Here is a 13,391-nt window from a genome sequence, read left to right on the forward strand (position 1 = left end):
GAAGTAGATTGGTTATTTCCCCTCTGAAAGACAGTGATGACAGGGAGGAAAAGAAAAAACTAATAGGCCTCCTTCAATTTCCATGGGTGGACTTCCTTAGGGATAAGGCTTTTTGAAGCTTATCCTACCCAGTACTGTTGCAACCTGAGAACCAGGCATCCCCAGGTCAGGGTGCAGATCACTAGGCAAACTGAGGCATGACAGCCTACTGGAGATCGAATCCCCGGGCAGGTCGAAGCATGTTGACCTCCTGGGACCCCTGGACTGGCAGATCCCTGAGCAGGTTGAGGTATGACAACCTTTGAGGACCAGATCCCTAGGCAGGTCAAGGCAGGTCGACCTCCTGGGATTCCCAGGCTGGAGTTGGGCATCCCCAAGGTCTCCAATGTGACTAGTACTGGGTAGGATTAAGGGGTTGTAATCTTAACTTATTGCTGGCTTGTCCACCACGGATAGGAATAGATACCATGATGTAAAGCAACCCAAGCCTGTCCCTGAGACTGAGAACCTGGAGAAATAGCCATAAGCCTTATCCTCTTACTGCTCTGAGGGAATGTAAGTCACCAATTTCCTCCCCTAATCCTCCATATGAGCAGGTTAGGGTGTCTCCAATGGTAAACATTGTCATAGACCCACGCTAGGTAATAACAGAAGTAATGACAAAGGAGTGGGCTATCTGGTCCTGTTAAGGGCATTAAGAGTATTTTAATAATAATAAGCGGGGTGGAGCGATGTTGCCTACAAGTGGGCAGGGTCCTAGTTGTAGGAGTTAGTAAGTGGCTTAAGAACAAACTGATAAGAGGCAACAGACCAGATGTTCCATAAAAGTGGAGTGGAGATTTGATCCAGGGGTATTTTTGTAACTTTTAGGAGAAGTGTGGTAAGTGGGCCCAAATGGCCTGCAGGGTTAACTCCCAAAGTGGCAAACATCATCCCTGGAAGCCCAGTTGCCCTTGAAGGGTTGCCAACAGATGGACTTTTAACAGGCGTACCTGTCACCCATCCTAGCGGGTTCAATGAGAGATGCTGTTGTTGCACATGTTGTAGGAAACATGGAAGATGAAGGCCTGAATATCTAGAGAGACTGGATACAGTATTTTCCTCCCAAGGGCCAGCTATTTTCTGTTTGTTCCTCCAGAAGATTGTAGAGGCAATATTGTGGGCCCAGACACGGCTCAGGAAAAGAGCATGAAACAGGAGGGAAGGGGGCAGGGCACAACTTTTGAAAGAATGACATAGCACAAGGGCATAACGTAAATGGATTAAAATCAAATGGCTCAAAGATGACAAGTCAAATTCAACTAAGCATTGATCCTCAATCTGCAAGCTACACCCAGAGGTGAGAGGACATTCCAAGGAGTGGGTGGTTCCCTAATTGTTGGAATGATCCTCCCACTCATTAGCATATGAGATCACCCAGCTTGGAAATCACACCACATTCCAACACTGAAGCCCTCTCCTCCTGCAATGGCCCACACCCTGTGGGGTGTGTTTCTCTCTGATTCCAAACAAATCCACCTCTTACCTATGCTGTGTCTCTCACTGAAGTTTTGCAATGAGACATCACAGCCTGAGCTTCATTAGGTCCTGAGGCCAGGCACTGTGGGTTTTGGTTGGGCTCAAGTCCCAGGAGAGAGGAGCTGAAGGATGGGAGGAAAAACACAGTGGAAAAATGTGCCGAGGAATCCCTTTCATAACTTGTCAGAAAATCTGCTATATACCTGACCTGTGCTCACAGTTTTCATTGGCTTGATCCTTGGCATAAAGAAAAGTAAGGACAGAAGGGCCCCTACCCTCTTGGGCAATAGCTACTGGGGCCCAGGAGATAGTGGAGCCTTTGGGACACACTGAGGAGTAGCCCCTGCCAGAGTCCCTCAGTTGCACCCATTGTTGCTCATCTGTTCATGGGGGGGGTGGGGGGGGCGGGTTCTGTGAGGAAACAAGAGACTCAAGGTTGTAAAGGAATTAAGATTTTGTTAGCCATATGTCCTTCCAGCCATCAGAGCAAGGACCTCCTACCTTAACCAGAGGTCTTCTGGAATCTGAGACTGAGCCATGTGAGCTTTCTGCCAAGTTTGTTTTTGCTGTTCGGTTTCCAGCACGCTGGGCTTCTTGACACTTTCCCAGTGCTGGGTTTTCTTTGCATTCTGCTTTTACCGCGGGAGCTTTCACTGTGTTGGGCTTACGCTGTGCTTGGCCTCTGCCCCGTGGGGGCCAAGCTGAGGTCGTTTCAGCCAGGTTAAATCCGAGTCATGGCACCATAGATGTCAGGGGAGTTTGTAATTTCCTCGGTTCTGTCTCGTCACAGCAAAAATTTGAAGCGACGGACGGACAAGTGTTACAGCCCCATATTACAGCTCAGTTTTATTTAGAAAGTAAAGGAAAATACATCCTAGAGGCGTGATGGCAGGTAGATCCAAAAGACACGAACAGAAGCGAATCCCCCAATCCTTCTAGGCTTCCTCCTTTTATACATTTGTCTCCTCTCCTCTGGGCTTGCCCTATGTAAATTGGGCTAGCCAGAAGGGCTGTTTATTTTACCTGAGGTCCTCACTCTGGTCCTCGGACCTTCCTTTGTTCTATTTTTTTGTGGGCTTTTCCCTTCTTTGTCTTTTAGCCAGAACCATTTTGGACTCCTTTTTACTACTCTAACTATCTAACTCATTTATTCAGGTAGTCTTGAGAGGGTAACAGACAGGAAGGCCAGGGGTCTCCAAAAGGAGGAAATAGGCTGCAAGTGTCAGACATTTTTTATCTCTCTCTCAAGTGGCAGGAGGAAACAAACAAGTGTTAGATTTTTCCCCTTCTCCATAAGAATTTAAAAAGAGGTTTTGGTTAAAATTCTGTGTTGCCAGGATGACACCTGACTCCACCTGAACTTAACTTTTCTCACACCTTGAGCTAACCAATGTGTTTTTCTTATGGAAATGTTTTTCTTAAGCCATGTTAATGAACTTTGTATTTACCCTAGACTCTGTCTTTCTTCAGGTTGTTTCCACTGAAGACTCAGAACTGATAAGGGCTCAACAAACCAGTATGTTTTACTCATACATTGTTCTCCTAATCTATGTTAATGAAACTATATATTTACTTGGAAACCTGCCTCGCTTCAAGATTCATGCCAATTGTTTTATTGCCCGGAATGACTCACCTGGTGCCAATGTTATCTCAAAATGCTTGTTGTGGGTGAGGGGCCTGGTGCCACTCTGAGTTTTGAGACATCTCCTTTCCATAATTAACAGCTTGCTAGTAGCTCTATAACATCCAGCTAAAGACTAGTGGGAGGCGGGCACTCTTTCTGTCCCCTTCTGATGTCTATGTCAGACGCTTTCTCTATCTCTTTTATACTTTAATAAAACTCTATGACACAAAAGCTCTGAGCGATCAAGCCTCATCACTGGCACTGGATTGAATTCTTCTCCTCCACAGGCAAAGAATCCCAGGGTCTTTCATGATTCAGCAATAACCTTTCAGTCCTTTTAGCAGAGAGCTATTGAATATCAATTTATGTCAGGAGTATATGGAAAACAGACACTTTTTGTTAGATCTCATAGTGTTTACATTCTAGTGATCAGATATAGAAAATAATAACCTAGCATATACTATAACACAATACATAAATATTATTTGAGATAAAGATGTGGGCTGTGATTTTTAAAAATCTGCTGGATCATCGAAAAAGCAAGAGTTCCAGAAAAACATCTATTTCTTCTTTATTGACTATGCCAAAGCCTTTGACTGTGTGGATCACAATAAACTGTGGAAAATTCTTCAAGAGATGGGAGTACCAGACCACCTGACCTGCATCTTGAGAAACCTATATGCAGGTCAGGAAGCAACAGTTAGTACTGGACATGGAACAACAGACTGGTTCCAAATAGGAAAAGGAGTACGTCAAGGCTGTATATTGTCACCCTGCTTATTTAACTTATGCAGAGTACATTATGAGAAATGCTGGGCTGGAGGAAGCACAAGCTGGAATCAAGATTGCCGGGAGAAATATCAATAACCTCAGATATGCAGATGACACCACCCTTATGGCAGAAAGTGAAGAGGAACTAAAAAGCCTCTTGATGAAAGTGAAAGATCAGGAGAGTGAAAAAGTTGGCTTAAAGCTCAACGTTCAGAAAATGAAGATCATGGCATCTGGTCCCATCACTTCATGGGAAATAGATGGGAAAACAGTGGAAACAGTGGCAGACTTTAATTTTTTGGGCTCCAAAGTCACTGCAGATGGTGATTGCAGCCATGAAATTAAAAGACGCTTACTCCTTGGAAGGAAAGTTATGACCAAAATAGATAGCATATTAAAAAGCAGAGACATTACTTTGTCAACTAAGGTCCATCTAGTCAAGGCTATGGTTTCTCCAGTGGTCATGTATGGATATGAGATTTGGACCATAAAGAAAGCTGAGTGCCGAAGAACTGATGCTTTTGAACTGTGGTGTTGGAGAAGACTCTTGAGAGTCCCTTGCACTGCAAGCAGATCCAACCAGTCTATCCTAAAGGAGATCAGTTCTGGGTGTTCATTGGAAGGACTGATGTTGAAGCTGAAATTCCAATACTTTGGCCACCTGATGCAAAGAGCTGACTCCTTTGAAAAGACCCTGATGCTGGGAAAGATTGAGGGCAAAGGAGAAGGGGACGATAGAGGATGAGATGGTTGGATGGCATCACTGACTCAATGGACATGAGTTTGGGTGAACTCCGGGAGTTGGTGATGGATAGGGAGGCCTGGCATGCTGCAATTCATGGGGTCTCAAAGAGTCAGACACGACTAAGTGACTGAACTGAACTGAAAAGACAAGTGAGTGAATTCTCTTAGAAGGTGATATTTAAATGAAGACCTGATCTATAGGGAGGAATTGCCAATATGAGTATCTGGGTGAAGATAGAAGAAAAGGAAGAACACCTGCAGGGTCTTCATGGATGGAACAAGCCTGAAGAATACGGGAGTTTGAAAGTTAACAGATGATGTTGGAGCATGTTAAAAGATGAAGAGATGCTGTTTAGAGACAGGAGGAGTTAGATCATAAAGGACCTTATAGAATACAGAAAGGAATTTAGATTTTTACTCTAAATGTGGTTGAGAGCTGCTGCATGGATTTTAAAAATAGAAGTGTGTCTGATTTATGCGTATAAAATTTTGGGATTTGGAGCCTCCTATTCTGGTCCTTGGGGCTTCCCAGGTGGCTCAGTGGTGAAGAATCCACTTGCCAATGCAGGAGACATGGGTTCAATTCCTGGGTCATGAAGATCCTGGGAAGGCAACCACTCCAGTACTCTTGCCTGGAAAATCCCATGGACCGAGAAGCCTTTCAGGCTACAGTCCATGGGGTCATGGAGAGCTGGACACGACTGAGCACACACACACATTCTGGTCCTCACGTCTATGACAAAAGGCCTTCAAAGAGGTGGCTTGGGGTTTGCTAGTGGGACACTGTCTCCTTTTATCTATGATGTTTGTATTTCATAAAATTTTAATACTGAGTCCCACCCTGACTCAAGTTTAGGAAGCTCTTTCTCCTAGACTCTGTATTCCAGTTTTACCTGTTGTATAGACAGGCACTTAATTCTTCAATCATTCTCAGCCTTTGCTGATTCTCTTGTCTTGTCCATATTAGAGAGCTATAAAGAAATTTTATTCTCCTCACTTGCAAAAACAAATTTAAAAACCTAAACAAACAAACCCCCAAACCTTCAACATCTCAAACTCCATTCTAGACTTCCTGAGACTCAAGAAAAGTTGAGTGCATTAGCACTGCCCTCCCAAAGTATATAATATTAATGGTGTTAAATAACGCCAAATGCCCTCTACCCCTTATTCATTCACTGTCATAACTGACAGTCATTTTCCAAAATGGAGTACACTTAATGGCTATTCTAGACCCAGGACATCTAGCCTGCTTAACAAAAGTCTTAGCCTACTAACCTAGGCAAAAGATCAGTGATTTTAAAGATATTCCTCACCTCTTTCCTCAAAAACATTTTCCTCAACATTATCAGTTCAGTTCAGTTCAGTCACTCAGTTGTGTCTGACTCTTTGCAACCCCATGAATTGCAGCAGGCCTGGCCTCCCTATGCATCACCAACTTCCGGAGTCCACCCAAACCCATGTCGATTGAGTTGGTGATGCCATCCAACCATCTCATCCTCTGTCATCCCCTTCTCCTCCTGCCGTCAATCTTTCCCAGCATCAGGGTCTTCTCAAATGAGTCATCTCTTCACATCTGGTGGCCAAAGTATTGGAATTTAAGCTTTAGCATCAGTCCTTCCAAAGGACACTCAGGACTGATCTCTTTTAGAATAGACTGATTGGATCTCCTTGCAGTCCAAGGGACTCTCAAGAGTCTTCTCCAACACCACAGTTCAAAAGCATCAATTCTTCGGCGTTCAGCTTTCTTCACAGTCCAACTCTCACATCGATACATGACCACTGGGAAAACCATAGCCTTGACTAGATGGACCTTTGTTGGCAAAGTAATGTCTCTGCTTTTGAATATGCTATCTAGGTTGGTCATAACTTTCCTTCCAAGGAGTAAGCGTCTTTTAATTTCATGGCTGCAATCACCATCTGTAGTGATTTTGGAGCCCAGAAAAATAAAGTCAGAAGAGATACCCCACATCCAAGGTAAGAGAAACCCAAGTAAGATGGTAGGCACTGAGAGAGGGCATCAGAGAGCAGACAGACTGAAACCATAATCACAGACAACATTATCAAGACCATGCTTTTTGCGTGTATGTTCTCTGTGATGAGAAAACACTGAAAACAAACAGGAGTCACTTTGTATAAGCAAGTACAGAAGAGGCAGAAACTCAGTTAAGTAGATGCCTCCTTTGTAATTTATAATTTAAGAGATCACATGCACTAAGAACTGAACTAAACCTTTATTTTGTCTTTGAACAATACTGTTTTGAATGACACTTAGACCACAATCAATATTTGAATTAAAAGTTTAACTCAAAAAACACAGTTTTCTTAAACATACACATTTATTCTTTTCAGAATTAGGTAAGCAATAATAGAAAAGTGACTAATTTTGCTCTGTGTTGTTTGTTACTTACTTCATGGGCAGTGCCCATTGAGTCAAACAATGCTACGCGTAGTAGCACTCTATTAGACTCTATAGAAGCAAAACAAATTTGAGCCTTCACACTGTAAGTGCATTTGTGGTAATTAGATAGACCAAACTATTATAATCAAGTTGTAATTAACATATGTAACAAAATTCTTAAATTTCTATGAAAATCAAAATACCTATGTAGAGCAGAGTAAAGATAGTTACTGTAAAAACTAAATTAAATCTATCCTAGGGATTTTAGTTATGGTGTATATAACTGAATGGTAACCAAATATTTTCATGATTGTTATGATAACCCCAAAGTTGACTCGTTTCTCCACAAATATTATTAGAAAGCAACATTTAAGTGACTTATTGCAGTACACTTTTAAATCAATTTAAAATAAATAATCCTGTGAATATTTAACTGAACTTGCTGCAGTTTTACTTTTGGCAATTTGATCAGGATTTGTGTGCCAGATCTAGATCTAAGAGATTTGGGATTTGCAGGCAATATTGCTCTGTTTCACAAAAATATGCTTAATCAGTTCCGGTTAGAAAGATAACAATCAGAAAAGCTTGCCAAGGAAAGAACGCAACCCACTTCAGATTTCTCTTTGGAAATGGAACATAGATTAAAAAGCATTTAAAAATAATAATACCATTGATATGCAGTCAAAACAGATTTATTAAGAGCAAAGGAGCATAACTCTTTTAACTCTAAACTTGGCTGTAACCTGTCCTCTTATTAAGAAAAAGAACCGAGAAGCTTAATAGGTAGCACTGGTGCTAGGTAAAGAATCCCCCTGCCGATGCAGGAGACACAGGTGATGGGGGTTTGATCCCTTGGTCGGGAAGATCCGCTGGAGAGGGGAATGGCTACCCACTCCACTATTTTTGCCTTGAAAATTCCATGGATAGAGGAGCCTGGCAGGCTATAGTCCATGGTGTCACGAAGAGTTGGACACACGACTGAAGCACAAAGCACACATAACAGGAAGAATAAGGGGGAAATTTTTATAATTGAGTGGATGAAAGTTCAGTTTCTTGAGTAAGATAGTCCTTGCTTTCAGTCCATACTCTGTTGCTTACTAGCTGTATGATCTGAAACAAGTCTCTTATTCTAATAAGAATCCACCTGCAATGTGGGAGACCTGGGTTCGATCCCTGAGTTGAGAAGATCCCCTGGAGAATGGAGTGGCTATCCATTCCAGCATTCTGGCCTGGAGAGAGTCAGACATGACTGAGCAACTTTCACTTTCTTATTCTTAGACTCAGTTTCCTCATGTGTAAAATGGCAACAATACTGGGGAGCTTAAGTAAGAGTGTAGATAAAGCAGTTGGCAAAATGCTTAATTCATAATGGGCACTAAACCGATGGTTCTTTCTATTCATTCATTAAACATATATATTTTTTTTAGTTATCAGCTATATGTCAGGCATTCTGTTGGCTACTTGGAATACCACAGGACAAGATTCTTGTTGTCATGAATTTATAGTTTAATAAGAATAAATTAAAATAATCAATTACAAGAAAAGGGCTGTGGGAGTATGGAAGCACTTGATAATTCTTGAAAAAAGTTGGGGAAGGAGGAAAGCCAGAGAAGTCTGCTTGAACGAGATGATTTTTAAGCTAGAAATGCAGGGACAGACGGGTTGAGCAGAAACAAGGTGCCAGAGTGTTCCAGACAGAAGAAAAAGCTTATGAAAATGGCTGTAATTTTTTCAGAGGTTCGGATAGGCATATGCTTTTCTCATCTTCACCTCTGGCCATTTTCATGTGTTGTAATCTCTGTCTGGAACACATTTGAGCCTCGTTGTGATTTCCCCCTGTGTACTCACTGTAACACAGAGGTTGTTACTAATTGTCAAGTGAAGATGTGACCAGGACTTATAAGATCGTATTAGGCCAGTGCAAACGTAATTGCAGTTTTGGACCATGAGTTTTAAATCATTGTAACTGGGGAGGGACTTGGGAGGGGGGTTCAGGATTGGGAACACGTGTACACCCGTGGCGGATTCATGTTGATGTATGGCAAAACCAATATAATATTGTAAAGTAATTGGCCTCCAAAAAAAAAAAAAAAGACATAAAATATAACTAGGCTCAAATGCATCTTTATTAAACAAATAGGAGCTGTAAAAAGCAACACATTTTTGCCAACAACAAATAAGTCTGTTTAGTCCTGTAGCATAAAAATCCATGCCTCAGGATTCAACAAACTCTTGCAAAGTACTTTCTGAATCCTGCTGATTGTGTAAGACTTTTCGATGCCAAAAGTTGTTGAAATGCCTGAAGAAGCAGTAGTCAGTTGGTGAGAGGTCATGTGAATGAGTGAATACGGGTTGCTAGGAATTTCCTAGCCCAATTCCTTCAACTTTTGGTTGTGCAACTTACTGTAGGGTGTTGTTGTGGAGAAGAATTTGGCCCTTTCTGTTGACAGTACCGGCTGCCGGCGTTGCAATTTTCTATGCATCTCATTGATTTGCTGAGCATACTTCTCAGATGTAATTATTTTGTCAGGATTCAGAAAGCTGTAGTGGATCAGACCAGCAGCAGGCCACCAAACAGTGATCATGACCTTTTTTTTGGTGCAAGTTTGGGCTTTCCTGGTGGCTCAGATGATAAAGAATCTGCCTGCAATGCAGGGGACCTGGGTTAGATCCTTGGGTTGGGAAGATTCCCTTGGAGGAGTAAATGGCAACCCCTCCAGTATTCTTGCCTGGAGAATCCCATGGACAGAAGATCCTGGTGGGCTATTGTCCATGGGGGTCACAAAGAGTCATACACAACTGAGTGACTAACTTTGGCTTTGGGAAATGCCTTGGAGCTTCTTCTCAGTCCAACCACTGACCCTGGTCATAACTGGTTGTCATATAAAATACACTTTTCATCAAAATCACAACCCAATAAAGAAATGGCTCATTGTTGTTGTGTAGAGTAAGAGAAGACAACACTTCAAAAGAATGATTTATTTTATTTGTGGTCAGCTCATGTGGCACCCACTTATCCAGCTTTTTCATGCCACTATGCTCTTCATCTCCAAGGCTCTCATCTCCTTTGCAAAACTTCTTGAACTACCATTGCACTGTATGTTCATTAGCAGTTCCTGGGCCAAATGTGTTGCTGATGTTGCCGGTTGCCTCCACTGCTTTATGACCCATTTTGAACTCAAATAAGAAAATCGCTCAAATATGCTTTTTTCTAACATCATTTCCCTAGTTTAAAATAAATATAAAATAAACATCAAGAAATAAGTGATTCAAAAAAAAATAAAGCAAGAAATATACATTAAAATAACATAACCACATTCACTTAAGCACGTATTCCAGTATCAAATGGCAAAGTTCAACAATGCAAAAACTTCAATTACTTTTGCAGCAACCTAATATTAGTGCCTTTTAAGCCACTTAAAATTATATGGAATTTATCTATAAAATCACAGGAAATTGAAATTTTGTTAAATACATGTGCATGTACTTCTGTGTGTGTGATAGTGCAGTTTCCTGGAGGGTTATACTCCCCATTATACTTTATTAATTACCTTGAAGAAAGGAGAAATGGATCTTCCTGGGCTGCTGAGAAAAGAGACTGATAGGTGGAATGGTCCAGAAGTTCAAGTAAAAGCATTAAGTTTCAGATAGCCCCAGGGTCAATGTGAAAAAAGGTATCTGCTGTGATAAGAGGCCGATAACATGAATCAGGAAGGAAAACTGTACCCAACAGGATGTAATGTTTAAGTGTGCAGAATATATCAGTTCAGTTCAGTCGCTCAGTTGTGTCCGATTTGCTACCCCATGGACTGCCGCATGCCAGGCTTCCCTGGCCACCACCAACTCCTGGAGCTTGCTCAAATTCATAGCTTGGACTATATGGACATTTGTCAGCAAAGTGATGTCTCTGCTTTTAAATATGCTGTCTAAGTTTGTCATGGATTTTCTTCCTAGGAGCAAGAGTCTTTTAATTTCATGGCTGAAGTCACCATCTGCAGTGATTTTTTGAGCCGAAGAAAATAAAGTCTGTCACTGTTTTCATTGTTTCCCCATCTATTTGCCATGATGTGATGGGACCGGATGCCATGATCTTAGTTTTTTGAATGGTATGGCAGTGACAACAGACACATGACTGTATCCTGAGAAAACTCACAGAGGACTTTATGCTAAAGCGAAAGCAAAAGTGTTAGTCACTCAGTGTTAGTCGGCACACTAACTAACACAAAGAGTGTGCCGACTCTTTGTGACCCTGTGGACTGTAGCCCAACAGGCTCCTCTGTCCGTGGGATTCTCTAGGCAAGAATACTGAAGTGGGTTGCCATTGCCTTCTCCAAGGGATCTTCCTGACCCGGAGATCAAACCTAGGTCTCCTGCATTGCAGGCAGGTTCTTTACTGTCTGAACTACCAGAGAAAGCTAAATTATGACCCAAGATATGCAGGTCAGAGACAGAAGAGGAACTGGAAAAATGCTTTGATTTGCCTATTCCACTCCTTGGTTGGACATCAAGAGGATAAGACCAGTCAATCTTAAGGGAGATCAACCCTGAATATTCATTGTAAGGACTGATGCTGAAGCTGAAGCTCCAGTATTTTGGTCACTTGATGCGTACAGCCAACTCATTGGAAAAGTCCCTGATGCTGGGAAAGATTGAGGGCAGAAGGAAAAGAGGGTGTCAGAGGATAAGATGGTTGGATGGCATCACTGATGCAATGGACATAGACTTGGGCAAACTTCGAGAGATGGTGAGGGACGGCGAGGCCTGGTGTGCTGCTGTCCATAGGGTCACAAAGAGTCAGACATGACTGGGTGACTGAAGAACAACAACATTGCAATCCAAATAGACTAAAAATTCTTCAACCTAACTTACAAGGTCCTCCATGACCTCGCCTCTCTTTAGGTCCCCTTCCTTATCTCTTACTACATCTCCAAGTGGTTCCCTGGACTTTTAGTTTCTTTATGGCTGGTTCTCATACTTCTCTGCTAATACACAGTATTTTGTTTTGCCTGACTTATTTTTTTTTCTGAGATAATTCCTAAATAGCCTTAAGATCTCTCCTTATACATTGCCTCTTCCAAGAAGCTCTAAGTATAGGAGATGCCTCTGCTTCCACTGTCTTAGCACTCATCACACTCCACCCTCTGCCAGAATAAACTCCATCTTGTGAGGGTAAGGATCAAGCGTACCTTGATATCCATTATATGTAGCATGGTACTGTTACATAGTAGATATTTAGTAAGTGTTTTTGGAGAACATATCTGATTTGCCAACTGAGTTAATGGGTGAGTGAATTGATAAGGCAAAAAACAAACAAACAAACAAAAAAACCCACACAAAAAGTCAAAAATCAAAATGACAAAAAAACTTCAAGACCATGGATAAAAAAGAAAAAGCAAGACACTCTTGAGCTTTGCCCATAGTGTTTACAAAGAGTTTACCACTCATCTTATTTAAGTTTTTTACAAAACCTTGTTAAAATGAAAGGTTTATCCCTATTTTATAGGCAAGGAATTTAAACCTCAGAAAAATAGTTGTTCAGTTCCCAAGTCATGTCCAACACTTTGCAACCCGTGGACTGCAGCACACCAGGCTTTTCTGCCTTTCCCTATCTCCCAGAGTTTGCTCAAATTCATGTCCATTGAGTGGATGATTCTATCCAACCATCTCATCCTTTGCCTCCTCTTTCTCCTTTTGCCTTCGGTCTTTCTCAGCATCAGGGTCTTTTCCAACGAGTTAGCTCTTCAGGTGGTCAGAGTATTGGAGCTTCAGCTTCAGCATCAGTCCATCCAATGAATATTTGGGGTTGATTTCTTTTAGGATTGACTGGCTTGATCTCCTTGAAGTCCAAGGGATTCCCAAGAGTCTTCTCCAGAACCACAATTCAAAAGCATCAATTGTTTGGTGCTCAGCCTTCTTTATAGTCCAACTCACATCCATACATAATTACTGGGGAAACCATAGCTTTGACTATACAGACCTTTGCTGGTAAAGTGATGTCTCTGCTTTTTAATATGCTGTGTAGGGTTGTCATAGCTTTGCTTCCAAGGAGCAAGTGTCTTTTAATTTCATTGATGAAGTCACTATCTGAAGTGATTTTGGAGCCCAAGAAAATAAAATCTGTCGCTGCTTCCACCTTTCCTACCTCTATTTGCCATGAAATGATGAGACTGGATGCCATGATCTTAGTTTTTTGAATTTTGATATTCAAGCCAGCTTTTTCACCTTCATCAAAAGGCTCTTTACTTCCTATTCAACTTCTGCCATTAGAGTGGTATCTGAAAAATCAATACCTTACTAAAGACTAAACTCATAGTATTAGAAGAGCTTGTCAGTCAG

The 13,391-nt window shown here is 41.7% G+C and overlaps 1 long non-coding RNA gene across 1 annotated transcript; it reads left to right on the forward strand.

Annotated features, from left to right (window-relative positions):
• Positions 1 to 1,542: 1,542 nt before the first annotated feature.
• Positions 1,543 to 3,098, forward strand: LOC129641775 (uncharacterized). The gene is made up of 2 exons (XR_008709431.1): positions 1,543 to 1,771; positions 2,989 to 3,098. It is a non-coding gene; the product is annotated as an uncharacterized LOC129641775 (long non-coding RNA).
• Positions 3,099 to 13,391: the final 10,293 nt, after the last annotated feature.

Source organism: Bubalus kerabau, chromosome 1, assembly GCF_029407905.1.
Source record: "Bubalus kerabau isolate K-KA32 ecotype Philippines breed swamp buffalo chromosome 1, PCC_UOA_SB_1v2, whole genome shotgun sequence".
In the NCBI taxonomy this organism is placed as follows: domain Eukaryota; kingdom Metazoa; phylum Chordata; class Mammalia; order Artiodactyla; family Bovidae; genus Bubalus; species Bubalus kerabau.